The sequence below is a fragment of the Nothoprocta perdicaria genome, unplaced genomic scaffold, assembly GCF_003342845.1.
Source record: "Nothoprocta perdicaria isolate Ctin4 unplaced genomic scaffold, notPer1 scaffold_51, whole genome shotgun sequence".
Taxonomy (NCBI): Eukaryota; Metazoa; Chordata; class Aves; order Tinamiformes; family Tinamidae; genus Nothoprocta; species Nothoprocta perdicaria.
In genome coordinates, this window is record NW_020455766.1 from 2,361,293 (window position 1) to 2,370,916 (window position 9,624).

The 9,624-nt window shown below is 42.2% G+C and overlaps 1 long non-coding RNA gene across 1 annotated transcript; it reads right to left on the minus strand.

The window, feature by feature from the left end:
- LOC112954797 lies at window positions 1–9,329 on the minus strand. Its single transcript, XR_003250787.1, has 3 exons — window positions 9,147–9,329; window positions 7,985–8,050; window positions 1–228 (listed from the first exon to the last, which is right to left on the minus strand). It is a non-coding gene; the product is annotated as an uncharacterized LOC112954797 (long non-coding RNA).
- Window positions 9,330–9,624: the final 295 nt, after the last annotated feature.

Below are 9,624 nucleotides of genomic sequence, written 5' to 3' on the forward strand. Positions count from 1 at the left end.
TCGTMAAAACTCTGGAGCAAGAAACAAACAACTCATGTGGTTCCCTCGGCRTAAATCTCATGGATGGACAGAGGGTTCAGGAGAAGATGGCCATGCAGTCCAGACCTTGGAGCTCCCTCGCCTCCTCCTGTTGAAGTGTCTGAAGTGTCAGTGTCTGGCAGACCGAGAGCACCTAAATGTTCTTCAGATGGAGCATCCAGCTACAATAGCCCAGGAACAGCACAACACCTGCAGCCCAGGATACAATCCCACCAACGAGATGCACAGGCAGTTTCATCCACCACTGCATGACCTTGCGTTTGTCAGCATCAAAGCAAGTGTTCACAGGAATCCATCCCACCCCCAATGCATCCTTGCTGCTCTTGCCCCCAGTGACTGCTCCAYCAGTTTCAACTCCATTGCCATTTTTATAGATGATTATTGTTCCAGCTCACTCCTAAAAATTCTTTAATAGCACTAGATTAGGAGATGTTAAACCTGCTCTACAGTCTGTCCTTGCAGGCACCCCTCAGCCATACCTCATTTCTGATGATACTTTTGCTTTCAGATTTATTCTTTGTGATTTAGCAGGTTAATCAGTAATCACTTAGTAATGGCTCACCACAGTATTTACATACCACTAACATTTTCAGCAAGATAGTAGGTTTCAATTGCTTTGCAGAAACCAAAATATACTATGCTGACACAGGTAAACTGAGCAAACCAGTGATTCATAAATACGTCGCATTATTATTAATATCTATTTTTAATTCTTTGCTTATTCAGTACTCTTTATTTTTACATGACTTTTCTCCAGAGAGTTGAAAAATTAAGTGGTCTATATTATAGCAGAGTCATTCAATTTACCCTTTTAAATTGCAGCACAATATTAGCTCTGGCATCACTCAACTCTCATGTTGCAAGATTTGCTAAAAAAACAGCGCAAGTGTTCCTCAGTCCTTTTAGTGCTGGATATCGGCACTATGGCCCTGAAATTTAAAATAATTTAATTTTGATGGCTGCTATTTAACATCCTCCCTGATTAACAGCAGGAAAGAAAATTTTATCACTCTTGTTATGATCTTCCTTGTACCAGTTCTAAGGTTTGATATGTTCTTAATACATTTAAGGAATTTCTTTAAAGGAAGCAGCTATATATTGTTCAGCTCCRTCTTTAGCCTCTTTTACCGATTTTTTGATTTTTCTGTTAAAGAAGTTCATATTCCGTTTGCTATATCAAGTTTTCTTGGGTGTGTATGAATATGTATAAATGTATTTGATTTCACATAGAATTGCTGCTCTTGCTTCTGATCTGCAGCAGGCTGTAGCCTGGTTTTCCCTGATTGCTGAATTGCAGGGACTTGAAATTTAATAAACCTTTCATGAAGAGTCTTCTATTATCATCTGTACTCTGATGTTTCAATTTTTCTCATTATCTTTTTTTTTTTTTTTTTTTTTTTGAGAATTGTCCCTTTTTAGAGCAGAGAGATATATCTATCTACTGGATATATCTGCCTTCCAGTTAGGATGAAAAAATGCAGTTGGGTTTGATCACTTACATTTCAACAATGCTTTTGCATTTAGGTGAAGCAATCAAGTTGCCTTATGCTTCAGAATAATATCTAATACAGGCTTTTCTTTTGTCATTACAAAACTCCATCTCACTTTTAGAAACTCTGAGGGTTTGCTATGGGTGGACGTATGGATATACGCTCCCAAATCTGAACCAAGCACTGGCTCCCACCAGCYCAGCTGCATGCAGGCCAGTGACCATCAACATGCAAGAGCTCTTGACCTTGGGCAGTAAATTGCTCTCTGGGGTTCAGCCAGTCTCTGCGATGCAGAAAGCACCTCCTGCTTGACCACAAGCACCCAGACAAACACATACACCTGCTGCCCAGTTTTCTTTAAGAGGCTGTGGTTGATGATTTGGGCACTCCAGCCACTTAAGACTTTCTACCAGCTTTCAATGACACTAATGATATCCAATTTCTTATCACAAATGAGAATAGGTAATTCCTCTTACTTATTGCCCAAGCTTCTAGTGCTTCTTCTTTACCCCAAGTTTAAGTTATATCATTAGAGCAAACACACTGTGTTGGTGCTCTTCCATCAACTCTCATTGGTATGCTGGTTGGAAAGCTCTGGGGTTTCTTTAGTCAGATAACTCTTCCAGAAGATGGGGGGCCTTCTTAGACCCATGGCAATTCACATCTCTCCCAGCCCTGTGCTGTTACCCATACGCACACAATGCAAATACACTGCAGGCATAAAACCTTCTCTCTCCCATTTAAAAGGAGGTAAGAATCATCATGCACAGAATCACATCCAAAGCCTTTCTTTGGCTTTCCTCTATCTTCATGTCTCCCACCTAAATCCCATGACACTTAAGCCTGCTCCTACCAGCATCCCAGCACTGTTTACCACATAAACATCTTTTGCACATCCAAATAGCATGGGGATGTGTGCCTGCTACCCTGAAATCAACAACTATGGTTTTTTTGCCATCTGTGTGGTTCACTAGGCAGGACATACAACATGCCTCCAGTCATACTAATCACATCATTTCCCCCAGGTATTAAGTATTACGATCACTAGGTTATGACCTGCCGCCCCTCTAGTACATGCAACACTTACGAGCAACATGTTACGAGCAACACTTCTTATCCTGATGCAAACCTGCAGGATCAGCAGAGGCCTGGGAGACTAAATACCCCCTCTCAAATACATGCACCCACAGGCAAACCCCAAGCATGGCTCCTCCGAGCTCCTCACAGTGTCACAAATGACACTGCACACTGGCTATTTTGCTTCCACTACCTGGTATTCCCAAAGCGCTTCAGCAGAGCCTCGGGATGAGCTGTAGAGATTAGCTCCAGGCATGCAGCCTGCAGGGACGGACTCTTGTCAACTCTTCTCATTTTTTCCCCGAAAAGGAGAGGAAATCTAACAAGTGCAGCTAGTATTGATACCAAAGTCATGGTGGGAAATCAAATGAAAGAGGTGCCAGTTCTGTGTGGTCTCCCCCTCAGTTTCCCTTGGTACTTACAAGTCTATTTAAATCCTCTTTCAACCCAGCTTCTGGGCTTCACATTCTCGCTGGAGAATGTCAAGTGGGCCAGAGAGCTCCGCTCTCTAACCACAACAGCACTGAGCATGTTTTAGCAAAGCCACCTAGAAAAGGTATTCACATTTCAAACCAGCAGCAGGCCAAATCTTCCTATGGGACTCTTCAGTAAACAAGCATTATCTCCAGTGGGACAGATTTGCAGATAATCAGGTCAATAGGAGCTCTCAGAGCAGAACTCTGGCCCTACAAACAACCATAATCATTAAGTTCATGATTAGAGAATATTGACAAAAATTGAGAGCCTAGATTCTCTCTGCAGTATGAGATACACAGCTGTGGTGGAAAGGCTGTGCCTGTTGCCAAAAAGGAGGGGAAAAATCTACTCTTTGAAAACATTGCAAAACTCTGAAAAGATTCAGAAAAAAATCCTGAGATTCATGAAGGTATTGGAAAGCACATTGGAGGACAACAGATTCAAGGGGCTCAAGCTATTTATTCAATCAAGACTGAGGGGTACTTGGTTAGGTCCTAGAAATTCCTATACGGCGAAATTGAATTTGACCAGAATTCAATCTGCAAACTAGCAGTCAAATATATCAATGATCAAATGGCTAGAACCTCAAATGGGACAAAATGAGACTAGAAATTCAATGCAGTTTTTAACAGTGTTTGTACTTAATCACTGGACCAATTTACCAAAGGTAAATTGGATTCTCCATCACAGGAAAGCATTACATTAAATGGGGACAGCTTGGTTTGGTTTGGCTTCACTAATAATTCAAATAAGAGTGAATTTAGGGCAGTGTGACCTTGAAGGCTGCTTTTAGCTTTTCAACCCGTTATTCTACTACTCCCTTTCTCCTGACCTGCAGCAGAGGCAGAAAGGTCTCCTGCCTTCTGCCCTGCTGACATGGCTACTGCAGGGTCAATGTGGGACATCCAGAGATAGAGACCATGGCCACAGCATCCTTTCCCAGGTAGCCAACCTGAGATAGCCATATTTGAGTCTATTCGTGCCCTTAGCCCCTTTTACTTTGCTTACTTGCACAGTGTCCAGACACCTCTGAAATTACAGCCCATCCCCACGGGATTCAGCTCCTTGTCACTAAGGTTCTATCAGCCTCCTGAACACACACTTTTTCCCCYGAAGCAGTACAGGATTTTTCCACTCAGTATCCCTGCCTGCAGCAACAGTCTGAAGTTTATGGTTTCAGTAAGAAAACCAGACAATGCAGGGAGAAATGGGCAAACAGCAAAACGGCCTTTAAGTCCCACAAGATAATCCATCGGAGAGCCCCACACTGCAGAAATGCTCATCCACCTCCCTCCCACATATGCCTTGGTAGGGCAGAAGCCCCCTTTTTAAGGGCTTGTTTACACACAGGCATGCTCAGGARAGTCAAGGCAAATCTCCCGTAGGCAGGAGACAACGTTCATAATTCAAAGAGCAGCAAGTCTGCAAGAAGATGTTAAAACAGCTTCAGGGTCCTAATGCATTGGCCTGAGACGACTGAGCTGCAGTGACAGAGCCGACTGCCTTTCCCACCTGTCTGCCCCCCTGCTCCCTTTCCATGGCCAACACAAGAGCATGGGAGCCATGGGAGAGGCAACTCCCAGCGCCAGGGATTATGGACCAGGAATTAATCCAAAGCAAAATTGATTGCGCATTCAATTAATGAGCAAGATTGATCACTGCAGCAAGGCTGAAGGCAGGTCAAATTACAGCCCTGCCAGAGGAAGAGTCCCCAGCTAGAACAGGCTGCTAATCTGCTAAATCTTCCCAACATGAATCACCCGCATTTGTGCAATAGAGTCTTTAATTCACTATAATTCAGCTCTCTGAGGCATAAACCACAGAGATCTACAGCCACTTAAACTCCCAAGCAAGAGCATCCAGGCATGTTATGAATTTTGCTCAGTGTCTTCACACCTTTGTTTCAATTTCTACTTCTCATGCAGATGTGGACCAAGAGACATTTGGAATAAGACTGTGCTTTTCAGGCTCAGTCTTAAAGTCTTAAAGCTTTGACATGAACCTGTTTTTTTGAAAAGTTRTCTATGCATCTCCTGCCCTGCTTCCCTGATGAAATCTTTTACCAAGTCTGCCACAAGAGCTGTGTTTTCTTCAAAGTGCTGCATCCGTGATTAGGTGTGAAGTGCCTACATACCTCATTTGTGCCTGGCACTATCTTGTGCAGGGATTCTTTTTTTTTTTAGTTGGTTTATGTGTATAACAATTCTAACTGAAACAAAATATTCAGGTTCCTGACATCTGGGAAATGTATAAATTCTGAATGCATAAGGTCTTTAAAACTGAGTTTCTTTAATGAGTTTTGGGTCATATGCACTTCTGCTATTTCTCCATATCACTAAACTACTGTGAAGATTAAGGCAGTGAGGTTCAGAAACGTGTTTTAATCATTACAGATAGTTTATGTAAGAATAGTTATTTTAGATCTACACTTTTGAGTATTTAGACATAAAACCTAGCTGAGTTTAAGAGCGTGAATTTTGAATTGTCTTTTATTCAAAACCTATAAATATTTATATAGGAAACTAAAACCAATCTTTAAAAATCAAGTGAAATCTTTTATATTTAAAACTGTAACTGCTTAAATCACCATTACTTTGTCCCAGAATGTGGCTTCTTTTGATCTCTAAGCACAGCTCTTCCCAAAACCTTCACAATTGATAAGGAAATTATCCTGGTAGAAATGCAAGCTTAAACATTACTATTCCAACACTTTTATATTTAGTTCAGATATTTTGGTTAGATATTTGGTTATTTAAGAAAGCTGATTTTCCCCATATATCACTGGCATATCAGTTTGAGTTTGTAAAAATAATGCCAGCTCAATAGAGGCTCATTTTTACCAGTCAGGAACCTGTCCTCCTACATGTAAGTCACCTCTTGCATTGATATAATAAACAATTGTATCTGCCTTTTTTTCTGAACCTTTCTAGAAGCGGAAGCATTGGAAGCGAACCAGAAATACTGTGCTAGAAATGTGAGTTGAAATTGGAAAGCAACCAGCAGGTCCAATTAGTCAACTGTTTCCAAACTCCATCACAAACACCTTTTCTGCAAAACATTAGTGGCCTCCAAGAAGAGCAGGAGCCGTTTGACCCACGCTCCSTGCAGTGCTGGATTAGCACATGGAGGTCTTCACTGGCCCATCGGACATCACGTTGTCCCCAGGCAGCTGGAGAGGGCACCCACGTGCCCACTCCTAGCCCCTCCAGGAACCCTTGGAGCCTATGCAGAGAGGCAAATTGCTTTGGAAACAGCAACTTAGCTTGTCCCGATTTCACTCCAGTTCCCTGCTGACTGCGAACAAGCTCTTACAACTCGTCTGACTTTTCTGATTAAAAGCATTATCTTGGTGCCAGGCTAGAATTTAAGGCGTCAGACTGGACTCAAGCCTCAGCTAAGCAACAGGGCTGGTTAGATAAGTATCCAGAAAGCCTTGTGGAGAGTTAGCTGTTTCAGAAACAAGCTGCAATGATACCATAAATAGACTRGCACACAGGACAGCTCAAATTGGATTTTGGCCTTATTCGAATGATAAAAGGGCAACACCTTTTAACAAGGATACTAAAACCTTTCTGTAAGGGGTCCTCTAGAAATGAAATTCAATAAACAGACACCAATTAAAAGAGAGAGAGAAGGGCAATATAAAGATAGTCAGTTTTCCTACATGAAGTGTAGATAATAATTGAATATACAAAGCATCCAGTCATAAGAAAACATATGAGGACATTGATCACTTTAAACCATAATCCTCAAGCAAATAGTAGTCTCTTTTTTTCTATCTAAAAATAGAGCTGGATCTCTAACCATGTCAGAGGAGCAGATAATAACCATCAAAAACCCACAGAGACTTGACTCCCAGCATGAAAATTTTCCTCTGTATGAGAAACAGCACAATTTTAGCTTTCCAAACATAAATGGGAAATGGCATAGGGGAAATCATAGTGTACCGAGGGGAATTTTTTCTGGGCAAGATAATAACAATTTTCTCAGCCTATGTCACACACGTAATTGGTTCTCTTACACGTTAATGAATTTGCATCTCTGGCTTTCCACTGAAATAGACCTCTTTCAGATCTTTCTTCCCCACACCGTTGTGTAAGAAACTCCCATAGGTCCCTATGAACACACACTCTCATAGGTCYATATAAATGAATGATTTTACTAACGTAAAGAGAGTTCTACCACTGTTAAGCCTCATCAATGAGATTAGAGACAGGACCATGCTGTCTGCTCCTTTAAAGTGTATTATTTTTTGTTAGATCACCTTTGTTCATAACATGGCCATTGAAAATTTAATGTTCTTATATATATCACTGTCAAACATTATTGCACATCCATGGGGGCAAGTAATTTTGTGAAGTGATGGACTATGAGAGATACCAAATACAGATTTATCGGAAATTCCTGTTGAAGGTAAATGAATCCTTTCTGCCAGCTGGAAGACAGAGCTATAGACAAGCTATTTTCTCACCTGTCTATCATTCTTGATGTACAGAAAATGATGACTGCTGAGTTTTAAAATCAGATTACTACCGCTATGCCTCTAAGCTTGTTTTTAAGTACACACTGTTTGTCTTATCTCTGAAATGAAAACAGTTTCAGGGCTAGACTGCTTGGCTAGAATTTACCAATTAAAGGAAAATGTTAGAAAAAAATCCCCTTTATGATGAAGGCAAATTCTTATGTAGTACATAAAGAATATGATTCCCAAGTCCACACTCAAGAGCTAGTGGCCAAAAAGCTAAAGGAGAGCACAAAGAAATGATCTCAGCCCTGCACCATTTGAGGCTACACGAGCAAATTCCCCACTCCACCAGAGCAAAGGGACAGCACATGGGCCAGCAGCATCCTTTTTTGAAAGGAAGGTGTATAGCAGCAGACTAGAGCAACAACAAACCCACCTGCATCTCCCAACTTGCTCTTAGCTCAATTTCTCACAGAGATCCAGGAAAACTGCAGCTCTACACCTGGACAGGATAGAAGCAAGTTTATTAATTTTTGTATTTTTCTTCTGAAAACACACACTAGTGTCTCCCTTAAAAACAATGACTAGTATATTTTTAACTYATAATGTTAAAACACTTCATGTTTCTGCTTATGTTTTTTGTGTGTGTGAAATGGCAAAGCGAGGGCACATTTTGCATCCCTCATCTGCAGGTTTATTCTCTACAGATTTCTCTCTCCCGTGACAAGATACAGCTACGTGTGTCCATGCACCAACATATCGGTGCCAGGAAAAGAAGACATGAATGCAGAAGCCAAGCGTTTCATTATGCCCTCACAAAGATTTAAGTAACCCAAAATCATGGCATATTGAGCATCTCCCTTGCTTTCTGAACACCTAGAGGACAGCTCAGTGCTCCTACAGATGAAGTCTCGGCAGGCTTGAGGCCTGCAAAGTCCTACAGAATGATCAGCCCTGTGCAGAGGGTCACATATATGTGAGGRTAAGGTAGGGACCCTAGGAAGAGAGTCTGTGTTGCCATGGTTAAGCTAGCTAAGGCACAGCCAAGCAAGATACAGAAACTTAGATACAGATTAGAAGATTGTGCTGATAATTATATTGCTTTTGCCTGTGATTTTTGTGGTTAGGCAGAATTGTCCATTTAGTCTGAAGACAGCAAGTCTCAGACTTGCTGAGTTTTGAAACTTTCTCTGTGACTTTATAGCACGTTTCACATGTTTTGGCCACAAAMGGTCAGATCTCCGCTTAGTCCCTATCTGCCACTGAGGAAGTAGGAATATGATTTATCAAGGGCTCCACAGTTTTTCTAGTGGAGATGATGCCCGTGCTCAAGTTCAAGGCAGCACAGCAGTCGCCAGTTGAAAGTGGACCCAAGGATGGCCATGGCAGGCCCATACAGCACTCATATGCCCCTGGGCCAGTGCTTGTTCAGAGGTCCCTATCTGCACATGCCCAATTTCTTGAAAGATAATTACCATTTTTATTAATCAGTCAAAATTTCTACCATAACAGGTTAGTTCCCTATTACTGTTCTTCAGTATAGTCTTTCTTTTGCTTTTCTAAGCGTGTTTTCTCCTTCTACACAGGATTTCACTCACAATCTCCCCAGCATCGCTAGCTGCACTCGCTCCCTGCCACGGCGGCGCGTGATTTCTCTGCGTTGTGCTGTATCGCACCRCTTGCTGTTCACGCAGTGCTCGGCACGATCAGATGGGCAGATCTGCTTCTTTGCACCAGTTACCATGACAGCGTTGTCGCCTTGGGGTGCCGCCTTCCTTGAACTCCCGCACCTCCTAGATGAGGGGTCAAATAACAATTACTTGAGTTAATGACATCTATTATACACCTGGGGACAGCACCATTTCCAGCAGCTTCCAGGGAAGAGTTAAGCTCTACAGAGAGATAAAGATAATGCTCAGAGACCAAGGGAATTACACAGCGCATGTGTAGGCCAAGCCATGGAAAGGCTGTCTAGTCTGCCAGATTTCACATCCTCCGGGTAGCCGGAGGGGACAYGTGGTAGCCACCGCATCTGACCCACACTCAGTCAGTGCCGGCTCAGACTGGAGAGCTGGC